General features: G+C 36.5%; 1 protein-coding gene and 1 long non-coding RNA gene across 13 annotated transcripts in view; one reads left to right on the top strand and one right to left on the bottom strand.

Moving 5' to 3' along the window:
* Positions 1-12,826, top strand: part of CARF (calcium responsive transcription factor) — an 84,556-nt gene that overhangs the window by 64,374 nt on the left and 7,356 nt on the right. For 10 of the 12 annotated variants that reach the window (XR_008619014.1, XR_008619018.1, XR_008619019.1 and 7 more), the window contains 2 exons: positions 3,136-3,242; positions 4,352-4,491. The gene's annotated coding sequence lies outside the window, so the exon portion shown is untranslated. Of the gene's footprint in view, positions 1-3,135; positions 3,243-4,351; positions 4,492-5,395; positions 5,831-12,826 lie in introns of those variants that run through there. The other 2 variants (XR_003677408.2, XR_008619016.1) reach the window with 2 other exon arrangements.
* LOC114484482 (uncharacterized) overlaps positions 1,241-12,826 on the bottom strand; it is a 31,672-nt gene continuing 20,086 nt past the window's right edge. Inside the window, exons 2-3 of the long non-coding RNA XR_003677431.2 lie at positions 5,370-5,419; positions 1,241-2,803 (exon numbers count right to left, since the gene is read on the bottom strand). This is a non-coding gene — a long non-coding RNA (uncharacterized lncRNA). The remainder of the gene's footprint in view (positions 2,804-5,369; positions 5,420-12,826) is intronic.

Here is a 12,826-nt window from a genome sequence, read left to right on the forward strand (position 1 = left end):
TAGGGATTGTATTGAATTTGTAGATTGATTTGGGTAGTATGGTCATTTTCACAAATCTGTGTAGCTCTCTCTTCTCCAGTACTTGATCCTACAAACTCTGGCTGCTTTGGTCTTCCTTGATATCAGATTCCATCTTCTCTACCCAGAGAGGCTCAGCCTACGTTACATTTCCATGTGCTACAGCCTGAAAACTCTCTTCAGGTGGTAATCTGGGGTAACATAAGCTTCAACTCATTTGTTTTCCATCTCTCAGGAATCTCTGTCCTCTGTTGCATGATGTCCGATGTTTTGAGAATCATTGTTTCATATATTTTATCCAGTTTTAAAAAAAAATAATATATTTATTTATTTTTATTTTTTGCTGTTTTGGGTCTTCGTTGCATGGAGGATTTCTCTAGTTGCAGTGAGCTGGGGCTACTCCTTGTTGCGGTGCGGGGGCTTCTCATTGTGGTTGCTTCTCGTTGTGGATCACGGGCTGTAGGCGTGCAGGCTTCAGTAGTTGTGGCATGCAGGCTCAATAGATGTGGCTCGCGGGCTCTAGAGCGTAGGCTCAGTAGTTGTGGCACAAGGGCTTAGTTGCGCCGCGGCATGTGGGATTTTCCCGGACCAGGGCTCGAACCCGTGTCCCCTGCATTGGCAGGTGGATTCCTAACCACTGTGCCACCAGGGAAGTTATCCAGTTTTGTAGTTGTTTCAGGCAGGAGGGTAAATCTGGTTACTTTTTTTCCATCTTGAGTAGATGTGGAAGTTCTCTAGGCAGTTCCAACATAATGTCACATTTGGGTTTCTGCACGAGCAGTAAAGTTGGAAGATGAAGTAGGAGATTGTAAGAGAAGTGCAAGGATAGATTATGAGACAGAAAAGGGTATCACAAATCTGGGTGAGACAAACATGTGTAGTATTGTGGGAATTAGGGTATATTATTGGTCTAAAGTAATTCCCAAGAACGGCCTGTTTGTATACCAACACCTTTGATGGTATAGTTTCCAGTACCCACTGTCATGGCTCCTCCAGTCATAATGACTCAACCTTGTGTGTACCGTCACTGACAGAGTTAGGTGCCATGTAGGATACCAAAATGAATGACTTAAAAGTTTGCCTCAAAGGAACTAAATGTCTATTACATGAGATATTTAACTTTATACAATATAGAAAATGGTAAATTTGATAATAGGAGTATAGATAAAATAATATAAGAATTCCGAGGAAGAAGACATTACTTACAAGGAACAGAACTGACATTTTAATGAGCACTGGACATTGGACTTAGTGCTTTATATTTTTTGGTTAAAGCACTTGGCATTTTGCCTGGCATGAAGTAAGTGTTTTTTTATTATTATAGCTTGGACTTGTGGTTAGGAGCATATGCTAGGGTTTGAATCCTACTTCCTCTTTATTAGCTGGACAGGTTACTGAGACTTTCAGTTTTTCATTTTTTTAATCTGAGGGAATAGTAGTAGTAGCTACCTAACTGAATTGTTATGAGGATTTAGTGAGTTAACCCGTGTTAAGATCTTAAACAGAGTCTGATATATGCTTCTCAATATATGTTAATTTTTATAATTAGTTTTATTAATAATGAGCTTTAAAATCCTGAAGCATAAGCTTTATCCTTAACTTTCAAGATGGTGTATCTGTTAGGGAGCATCTTTTTTGTTTGTTTGTTTGTTTTTTAAATTAATTAATTAATTAAAATTTGGCTGTGTTGGGTCTTCGTTGCTGCGCACGGGCTTTCTCTGGTTCCGGTGAGCAGGGGCTACTCTTCTTTGCAATGTGTGGGCTTCTCATTGCAGTGGCTTCTCTTGTTGTGGAGCACGGGCTCTAGGTGTATGGGCTTCAGTAGTTGCGGCACGCGGGCTCAGTAGTTGTGGCTCGGGGGCTCAGTAGTTGTGGCTCACGGGTTGTAGAGCGCAGGCTTAGTAGTTGTGGCTCACAGGCTTAGTTGCTCCGCGGCATGTGGGATCTCCCTGGACCAGGGATCGAATCCGTGTCCTTTGCACTGGCAGGCAGATTCTTAACCACTGCACCACCAGGGAAGTCCTGTTAGGGAGCACCTTTGGCTGGTCACAATAGAGACATGATTATGTTGGCTTAACCAAATAAAGAGTTTTTTCTTTTTTCTGTGAAACTAAGTCCAAAGGCAGTCTTCCAGACTGGCCAGAGGTGGTTGCTCCACCTCCAGCATTGATCAGAGTTCAGACAGGAAGAATAGAATAGGCAAAAGGTCTGAGCTAGGTGAGTAAGCCAAAGGTCTTTCTCAGAAGATCCAACAGTAACTTCTACTTTTAACTTACTGTTTAGAACTGTTGTATAATCACCCTAGTTACAGGGATGCTAGGAAATGTATCTCTTTTTATTTTTTATTTTATTTTTCTTTTACTGTAGCTCTTTTTAAAGGGCACATTACCACCCCAAGAAAAATTGTGTTTTAATAAGAGAGAAAGAATTCATTGAATATCATTTAGGCCACTAATGGTGTCTCCCACAAATGCGAGAGCTGAAATTCAGAAATTCAGTAACTTGCCTGAGGTTGTTACATAAACTATTAAGTGATAAAGCTCATATTGGTACCAAAGTCTGACCAATACCACTCCACGTTACTTTTGCTACACAGTCCAGAAAAGCAAGTGATCTTTTCATGGTAGGATCTTCAGGTTGAATCTTTCATGACAGAATATGGACATGAGATTAAATTGCAGATATATAGAATTCAAGGAGCAAGTAGAAGGAATTATACAGCACATTTGGGGGTGCTGGTAATTTCATTTTGGTGAGAACTTTAGGATCCAGGGAAGGAAAGAAGCTGGGAAAAGATTAAAAAGATAAGACAGGTTAAATAGTAATAATTCTACAGGGCCAGGCTGAGAATTTTACATTTTTGCTTAGCGTGTGTTTAAAAGTCTTATTTAAATTATATATTAAAGTAGCCTGTTGAATCAAAAAGCTTTCCTAAAATCTGGATGAAAAAAATTAAGCTTCACAGATTTCTGAAAATATATATGGTGATCAAATGGAGGTGATAAGGTAATTTACTGGTTACCATAATAAAATTGTATAACAATTTTCTGGCTGTGACTATTGCATCTGTAATTGCTTTTAGAAACTCTTGTGTTTTTTACATTTCTGTTCTATAAGAACCCTCTAAAATCTTAAAGATGGACGTTCAGCAAAACATGTTTCCTGCCTTTTTGGAGCTTACTTTCCAGTAGGGGGCGATATACAATAAATAATAAACATAATAAGTAAGTATATATAAACATTAAATAAGTATATTGTATGTACTTATATGTATTATATGTGTATGAAGTACTTATATGTTAGGTTGATAAATAATATGGAACGAAAATGGAACAGAGAGGGAAATATAGGGTTCAGTGTGGAGAGAATTTCAATTTTAAATAGGGCAATATGAGTGGCTTCATTAAGAAGGTATATGTAAGCACATTAGAGAGTAGGAGAGTTAGTCATGCAGATACATGAAGAGTAGTGCAGTAAGAGGGAACTGCAAGAATGGGACGTGCTTGCTCTGCCTGAAGAAGCATGGGTACCTCTTATATGGATGGATGACAAGACAGACTACATGGGTAAAGATGCTAGTAGGTGGGTACAAGTGAGAATCTGGAAATTATCTTCTGATTAATTCAGTTTTCTCAGTGAAATAAGAAGCAAGGGCCTTAGGGGAGTGTGGAGATTGATGTGGGGGGGGAAGTGTGTTAGGGAGTTGAGAAAAGCTAGTAGGAGAGTAATTAGACTAGGCAAGAATATTATTAATAGCCCTGCTTGATTAAGGATTCATCTGAGGTTATGTTCATAATAACCTCAGCATGTTTGTATGTTTTTCTCCACTCCTGGGCAACAGTGACTGAGTATTTATTGAGAACCAGACACTGTGTTACCTGCTGGCTGTAAGAAAGATTAACAAAACCTAATCTTAGTCCTACAAGGACTCACAGTGTAGTGGCAGACAGTTAGTACAATCAACGAATTGTAAAGTGGTGTGATAAGTATTGATACTATCAATTGTAAAAAAAGAAAAACCATTTTAAATCAAAGAATTTCCAGGTGGGTGAACAATTCAGGTTGTGTAGGGACTAGCAGAAGATTAGTCTAAAAAGGCAGAAGAGTGTGAAATACTTCTAAACTCTCACCTCCCTTTGTCCAGTCAAAAAATATTATGTAAAACCTGTCTAATCCCGCTCAGATCCTCTGCTTTGAAACACATCTTAAACCAGATCCCCAAAACTCATAAATATTGTACCTCTGACTTCCCTGTGAGACACTGCTAAGACTATCAAGACAGTATTCTCCCTTACTGCAGTAAGCAAAAAACTCAGTTTTGCTTTATCAACAGGTTATTTTGGAGGTATTTTAAAGGAGCCAATATTTGACTGTCTTGGAGGTCCCATCAAAATATGGTCAACTTGGAAACAACGTGTTTTGCTGAGGCCCTTTGAGCCTCCTGCACAGGGTCTGTCCAATGACGACGGTGAGGTAAGTTCATATTGGGTTTGAGTTCTGATTTCTTATTTTTTTTTAATCAAACACTCCAAATACAAATGCTAAGTTTAGTTTGTTTAGTTTGAAAGTAATATCTAGGAATTAGAAACTCTTTTAAAAAATCCATTGATTGATCAGTTTGGAAAACTCTTATTTTGGGTAGAAATCTGCATTATTACTAACAGTACTACTGTTTGTCCTCGTCATTTCTTCATTGTGCGTCTATAAGAGGAAGTTCATAGGGATGAAGATAGGAGTAAGTTTTTTATGTTCAGAAGGTTTCTCTTCAGACTGGCATCCTTTGGAAAAACTGTCTCAGGTCATTTATGAAAATCTTATCAGAACTTTACTTACTCTTGTTTTATTTTGTCCATTGGAAGTCTAGTTCTCTTTGTAGGGGAGGGTCCCCAAGATACAAGGTGCACAAGATTTGACTTACTCTTGCTAGACTCATAGGTTTATCTTTAGTTCTGTACCCACTCTGGGCTGAACTCCTGCATCTTGTCTGTATTTATACTAGGATCAGAATGTGTCATCTTAACTTTCTAATGATATTTGGAATTACAGTGGTTACTTTGGGGAACTTTTGTTATGAACAAAATTGTTCCTTTTGGGAGGCACTTTGAAGTAAAAAAGAAGCAATATCCCAAACATACGATTATCTACATTTTAAGGCAAGGGGAAACTTCCAAAATATATTCAAGGGATTATGAAATTGCCTCCTTAAAAGATTCCTTGGCAAAGACAAGGGGAAAATGTGAAAAAGTTAAAACCATCTTTTCCAGATCCCTTCAAATCACAATTTGAATGTAATGTCCTTTATTCTACTTTCTTCATCCTGTGTTCCTCCATTTCCCTCTGTTCTGTCTCACCTTTGACTTTTTCTTCTTCTCTTCAGAACAGCTCAGGAGGAGATGGTCTTCTTTATTGAAAAGAGAAAGATTACTTTGTTTAATATGAGACCCCCTCCCTCTCATTTCTATACTTTAAGTATCAATAACTACTGGCTTTTTAATCATACAAATCAGATTGTCAAGGGACCTGAATTAATGTTTAAATAAATTATAATGACCCTTTCCCTCTCTTTCTCTTTCTCTCTCTCCTTCTCTCTCTCTCTCTTTCTTTCTCTCGCTCCCTCTCTCTTTCTCTACCTCCCTCCCTCTCCCCCGTGCACATATGTCAAAATAATTTTCCTGAATCTAAGTTTTCCCTTCTCCTTAATTAAGGAAAGATAATTAGTCTTTTACAATGATAATTTTGTATTTGACTAAAGCTGGCTCCCTCTCATTTTTTCTGTCTGTTCCTCTTTTCCTTTTCCCTCCGTAGGGAAACATTAAAGATTAATTGACGAAAACAATTATTCTGTCATTATGTGCTCACTCTAGGAATATCTAATGAAGAATTTCTAAAATGGAAAGAAAAATAATGAAACTTTTTGTTTCTTTTCTTTAAAATTGCTTTTAAGAGATATTTCTGGTTAAAACTATAAGGAAAGAAAAAAGAGGTCTTGGTTCCAAGATGAAGGGCTTTGAAACAGGATTTAAAGAGTTTTTGTAATTTTACTTATGAATATGAAGTTTATATATTATATAGAAAATTTTAATAGAATATTCCTGATAAATAGTTGAATCATTGGACAAATTAGAGTGAATTAATTGTACTGATTTGAAGGACTAAAAAACATTTATCTTCTTCCTGACTTTAATATATGAAATTACTGCCAACACAATATTCTAGGTTATACAAGAAGATTGAACATCTCATAATTTAAACTTTCTGTATTTTTGCATTGATTTGATGGGACAGATGAGGTAGCATTATAGTTATTATTTCTTTTATTTATTTATTTATTATTATTTTTTTGGCTGCACTGGGTCTTTGTTGCTGGCCGTGGGCTTTCTCTAGTTGCAGTGAGCAGGGACTACTCCTCATTGCGGTGCACGGCCTTCTCATTGTGGTGGCTTCTCTTGTGGCAGAGCACGGGCTCTAGGTGCACGGGCTTCAGCAGTTGCGGCACGTAGGCTCAGTAGTTGTGGCTTGCGGGCTCTAGAGCACAGGCTCAGTAGTTGTGGCACACGAGCTTAGTTGCTCCGCGGCACGTGGGGTCTTCTGGACCAGGGCTCGAACCCATGTCCCCTGCAGTGGCAGGTGGATTCTTAACCACTGCACCACCAGGGAAGCCCATAGTTATTATTTCTACAAATTGTTTAACATTACAAAAATTAGAATCATGATTAACTAGGTAAAATTATAATGATGGGTATCTTAAAAAGATTTATTATCTTATGATATTTCTATAATATCAAAATTCTTAAGAACTTTATATTTAACTAAAATTGTAATATCTAGATCCTTAGGTAACTTAAATAGGTTAGACAAATATTAAACTGAGTTAATTGATACATAATCTTTGAATACTTAGACAAAATCTAAAGAAAAAAATGAGAGACAAAACACTGGTCACTAAATAGTTTTATCTAACTGTTGTTATTGTACATTTAAAAATAGATATAGATCTACAGGATGTGAAAATGACTTTGAATTTTGTTATATACATAGCCTCCTTAAAATTTATAGAGATAAAATGGCAGGCATGCCCATTAGAAAAATAGCTAAACAGTTCCTGCTTTTCTGTCTTCTAGTTTTGTCTGGGGGAAAACAAATTTGGTCACCTAGGTTAATGCAGCAATTAGGACTGTATTTAGTATAATTTCAAAGAGGTATGAATATGTATGCAAAGTAATTTATATGGTTTGTTTCTTGAAGAAATTGCTGTACGTAAGATGGTAAGTTCATAGAATGCTGGAATGGCCTTCTAAAAGCAGAGCTACAGCATTAACTCAGAGGCAACAGTCTGAAAGTTTGAGTGCCATCCTTGGTGCATTAAATCAGAGACTTCTTTATGGTGCTGTGTTCCCAACAGGAAGAATACATGGGACATTAATTAATAACCAAGGGGCAGAAGCAGGAGTGGCTCCATTTACCATCATTCCCAGTGACACACTGGGAGGTTTTGTGCTTCCCACCCCTTTAATTCTGAGACCTGCAGGGTTGGAGGTCCTGGTCCCCAAAGGGAGCATACTCTTGCCAAGAGGAACACAGAATTCTTATTGAACTATAAGATATGCTGATGGCAGTGCACTTTGGAGTCCTTGTATCCAGGCGCCCGCAAGTAAGAAGAGGCATCAGCATTCTGGCAGGGGTGATGGACCCTGATCAGTTGGAGGAGATAGGGCAGGGGGACTACATGTGGAACCCAGATGATCCATTTGGGCACCTTTTGGTACTCCTGTGCCCCACTGTAACAGTGAATAGACTCATGCAGCAATGTCAGCATGAGAACAATATGATGCTAAGACCTTTCAGGAGCTAAGATTTGAGTCACACCACCTGTAAGCCACCAAGACCTGATGAGGTGATAGCTGATGGTGAGGGAGAGCATGCATACCACTTGTGACCCCAGAGATCAACAGCAGTGTCAGAGGTCCCATCTGAGTTTCCCCTCAGGAAGACAGGCCCACAGGAACCACAGAAGACCTGTACCCTGAAGCTGTGGGTAGAGATATCTCTTCAGCACAAGAGGTGAGCCTTGACAGCTATGAAAATGACCCCCTCAGAGCTTTTGCTTCAAGTGGAGTAATTGACCAGTGGCCCCAGCTGCTATGCTCTGGATCCACCATGGTGCTTGTTCAGAGGCTATGCTTCTCACAGGCTGCTCCCAGCCAGTGGCTGAGTATGGCAAAGGTACTAAAGCAGGCACATTTCTGTGAGAAGGACTCTTTGATGGGTAACTTTGGCTTGGGGTTTCCCTGTCAGCCCTGCAGACTTTACCCAATACCTATCAAATCCTTGCATTGAAAAACTCAAACTAGACCCCCCAAAACTCACAAACATCTCCCCTTTGTTCTTCCCCCTCAGAGACACTGTTAACATCGTCAAGGTAGTATTTTTCCTTACTACAGTAAGCAAGAAACTTAGTTTTGCTTTATCAACAGGTTATTTGGTGGTATTTTCAGGGAGATAGCATTCAACAGATGAAAAGAAGCCAAAATTCAAAAGCAGGGGGAAGACCTTCACAGGTAAAAGAAACAGTAAATGCAAAGGCCTTGAGGTAAAAAAAAAAAAAAATGTGTTAAAGGGCTGAAAAAAGTCACTGTGACATAAGCTTAGAGAGCAATAGGGAAAATGGTATGAGATGAGGTCAGTCATGTACAGAAGGCCTTGGAGTCCATGGTAATCATAAGGTCAATTTCATTCTGAGTACAGCAAAAACCATTAGAAAATTTTTAGTGGAGAAGTGATATACCTTGCTTTATATGTTGTAGGAGAATATATTATAGAAGGACATGAATGGAAACGGGGAGAGCAATTAGGAAGTTATTGCAGTTGCACGGCTGAGAGCTTAGGTGACTTGGAACTAGAATGATAGTGATAGAGCAAGCAAAGAGAAATGGACAGATTCACGATATATTTTAGAGAGAGAATCATCAAGACTTGCTGATTGAGGGGCTGTTGGGGAGGGGGTGTGGGGATGGTGAGTGAAGGAAGGGGAGGAGCGAAGAATGTCTCCAGGGTTTTAGCCTTGAGCAACTGTATGGATGATAGTGAATTTTGCTGAGTTGAGGAAGACTGGGGTTGAATAGATTCAGAAGAGAAAAGCAGGAGCTGTCTTTGGACTGGTTAGTTTGATTTCCAGGTGGAAGTGTTTAGTAGGCACTTAGAAATACAAATCTAGATAAACATTTTTGTGATTTATCAACATATGGATGGTATTTAAAAACAGAAAACAGAAGAAATGTAGATAGGGAAGAGAATGACCAGGATCTAGCCCTGGGGCCCTCCAACACTTAGATTAGGTAGAGCAGCAAAAATGGCTAAGAAATTAAAAGGAACACCAACAATGCTTCACACTGGTCAATTGAGTCCATTTTGGAACCTGTGAAGGAACATAGGGGTAGGAAATACCTCAGATTAGTTGCTAATTGAAGCACTCTCTTCAGTCCCTTAGTCAACAAATACATATTCAGTGTATTATAAACAGGGGTCTCCAAGAGACACTGCAATATAAGGTAACTACAGCCTAAATGCCCTTTAATATAACACTCCCCCCACATGAGGAGATTCAGAATTTCTAGGCTTGATTTTAAAAATATTTCAGAAAAGTCTTTTTTCTTTCTAGTCTTCTGCTTTCTGTTCTTTTCTTTTTGGAACTAACTACCTTAAACTATCAACTTTTTGTTATCTTTTTATACTTTATTCAATTTTATATTTAATACATTATTAAACTTTTTCACTTATTTTGCTTTTACCTAAAATATGGTTAAGTGACAGTACACATTCTGGCTTTAAGAAGGTGATTAGAATTATGTAAGTATATTAACTGTAAGACGATCTTTCCTCTCTTGTCAGGTTTGATTAACATTTGAAAATACATTGAAATGTTTTGATATCAGAATTATATTAATACAAAATATGGGTGTATTTAGACCTTCAAGAAGAATTTAACCAAAGGATATAGGCAAGAATAAACAAAACAAAAACATCTAGCTTGTAGTAGCTAAGAAACAATGCGTGACTTTCAGAGTAACAGACTTCTATATCAGTTGTGTAATAGTAATTTTTTATTCATCAGGTCTTTTTATTTCCATGGAAACACTGAAGTCATTTTAATTTGTAATTACACTAGAGTTTACAGTTCCGTTGATTTTAACTCTGTAGTAGTAAGCGCAGAAGCTAGAGCTTTACCCATTTCTACTTTAAAAATATAAAGGAGGAAAAGATGGTGTAAAATGGTCATGAATTTCATTTAGTTACAACCTGTAGCTGTATATTGATTATTTCTAATTTCACCTAAACCTGCCTTGCAATTTTATAGCCAATTAATTTTTCTATTTTTGTCTATACCCTTTGGCTAGAAGTATTTTCACAGGAAGTAAACTACAATAGAACACTCAGCAATGGATGCTGGTAGAATAAGTAGTTTGGGTGATATATGAAATAATAGGAGCAGAGAACTAGTTCTGATCCTTACTTAATTGAGTAATCTTGGGTGAATCAATTCATTTCTTCATCTGCAACCTGGGAGAGTGAGAATGAGTGCTAGAATTCAGTGGTTCTCTGAAATATCTTGGCTCTGTGGAGCCCATGGCTTATGGAAGCTATACACATGGGCCCCAGAGTTGATGATACTTCTCATGACATGGGTATCAATATGGGTATCAAAAGGGACTGGATGCAGACCAGTAATAAAAAGCTATTAAATGGAACAATTTGTTCATTAAATGGGTATGATGCAAATTTCATAGCTAGGCAGTCTTTTATTTCTTTTCTCTTTCTGTATCATTAAATTTCCTGATATATAACTTTTACAGGTTCTGGTCCTATTTGATCATGATAATTTTCCAAATGCAAAGGACAAGGGGAAAGGAACTGACATTGAATAGCTATTATATACTATGCATTGTGTTTTTACATAATTATCTGTCTTTATATCAGTCCTGTTGGCAGCAGTGAATGTTCTCATTTTATAAACGAGAAATTGAGACTCAAGAGAGGGTAATTCTGCCAAGTGTCAGTAAACATTTGAAGATACAATTTAAAATATCACTTTGAATTTTGCTGTGAACTGAGATTTAGCTTCTTTCCTATTTATATTTGCTAGTTGTCTTGATCAGTAGTTCCCTTCCTATTGGCTGAAACCCCTGAGGTGTTGTAGATTAATTGCAGAGGGATCTGAGAGTCTAACATTGTCACTAAACAAATGAATAATATGATTTGAGTGTATATATGACTATTTGTTCAACTGCATTAATAAAAAATGTGTTAATTTTAAAATATTACTAATTCTTGGCATTTGCTTTATTTTATTCAAAGAGTGTCTAAATGGGAAACCATTGATCTTAATAATTAGCTCTGGGAGATTTTTACTTTCAGTCCTTGGTTTTCAGTTTTTCTATTTTATGATCATGGATTAGTCAGCTGCCATCCCTGGTCTCAGTTTGTATGATTGTACGATAGCAGACGGTTAATAAAGTTCATTCTAACCCTAAAATCCTAATCTAGGTCTCCTCAAATTTATTAATCTTCCTGAGCAAATCTATCACATTTGCATAAGCCATCAAACTAGAGTAGAAAAAAGAGATTTATACTTTATCATTGGTATCAATAAATAATAGTGGATCATAATATTTTTAGACCTAGAAAAGACCCTGGAAGTCTGACCCAATCTTTTTTTTTTTTCTTTAAACAGATGATGAGTGAATTTGGGTCAGAAGGAATAAATAATTTTCCCAGAATCATACAGTTAGTGTCAGCTTTAGAGCTTTAACCCCAGGTGTACTTTAAAGGTTCAGTGCTTTATCAAGTAAATTAAAATATTTTTATTGTATTGAATAAGCGTTCTGTCAGGAAACCAAAGATTAAACAGACAACTGGTTGTCTGAAACATTGCCTTAAAATGTTACTGAGTAAATATAATTTTAAAACAAAAAAATTATTAAAATAATAAGCTTTCATTGAGGAACCTTGAAAAAGAAAAAATAATTATATCCCAAATTGAGGAATGTATCTTCTTTAAACATAATTTGGATCATAAGCAGTTATAAATACGGCTTTTTAAAAACTGAACACTACATTGTATTTTTTTATTGCCTTAAAGGTTCTTCAAAATTGTCATTTTAATGGATGTATAATATTGCATAATATAGGTTTTTCACATCTATATATTCATTCCCCACATTTTTTGGACATTTAGATATTTCCAGTATTTTTAATGCCAAATATTTTTTGTATAAAAATCATTTTTGTATCTCTACTACGTTTTCTGTATAAAAATCATTTTTTGTATCTCCGACTACTATGTTTTCTGGTTTAGTTTCCTAGATTTGGAAATGCTGTTTAAAGAACATAAGCATTTTCACACTATTGATAAGATTATCAAGTTTCTTCCTGTACATTTTATGTTGTTTTACTCTGTCTCAAAGTAATTTTTGATTGTACATCTGATCATGTCTTCATGAGAATTAAATATGATAATTTAAAGACTTTTCTAATTTGAAATGATATTTCACTTTTGTTAAGATTAACATTTTTTATTAGTGAGGTGTTTTTCAAATATTTCTTGTGTGAAATATCAATTTTTTTCACTAGACCATTTTTATATTGCAATCTACTTTCTTAAAAAAATCAATTTTTGTTGGCCTTTTTTTAAACATTTTTGTGGAATTGTTTTTTTTTTTTTTACTAGTTGAGTAACACATAAATATTCTAGTTGTAAAAGATTCAAACAATATAGAAATGTGCATAGCAAATGACTCCCTCCTGACACCTT

Source organism: Physeter macrocephalus, chromosome 2 (genome assembly GCF_002837175.3).
Source record: "Physeter macrocephalus isolate SW-GA chromosome 2, ASM283717v5, whole genome shotgun sequence".
Classification (NCBI taxonomy): Eukaryota; Metazoa; Chordata; class Mammalia; order Artiodactyla; family Physeteridae; genus Physeter; species Physeter macrocephalus.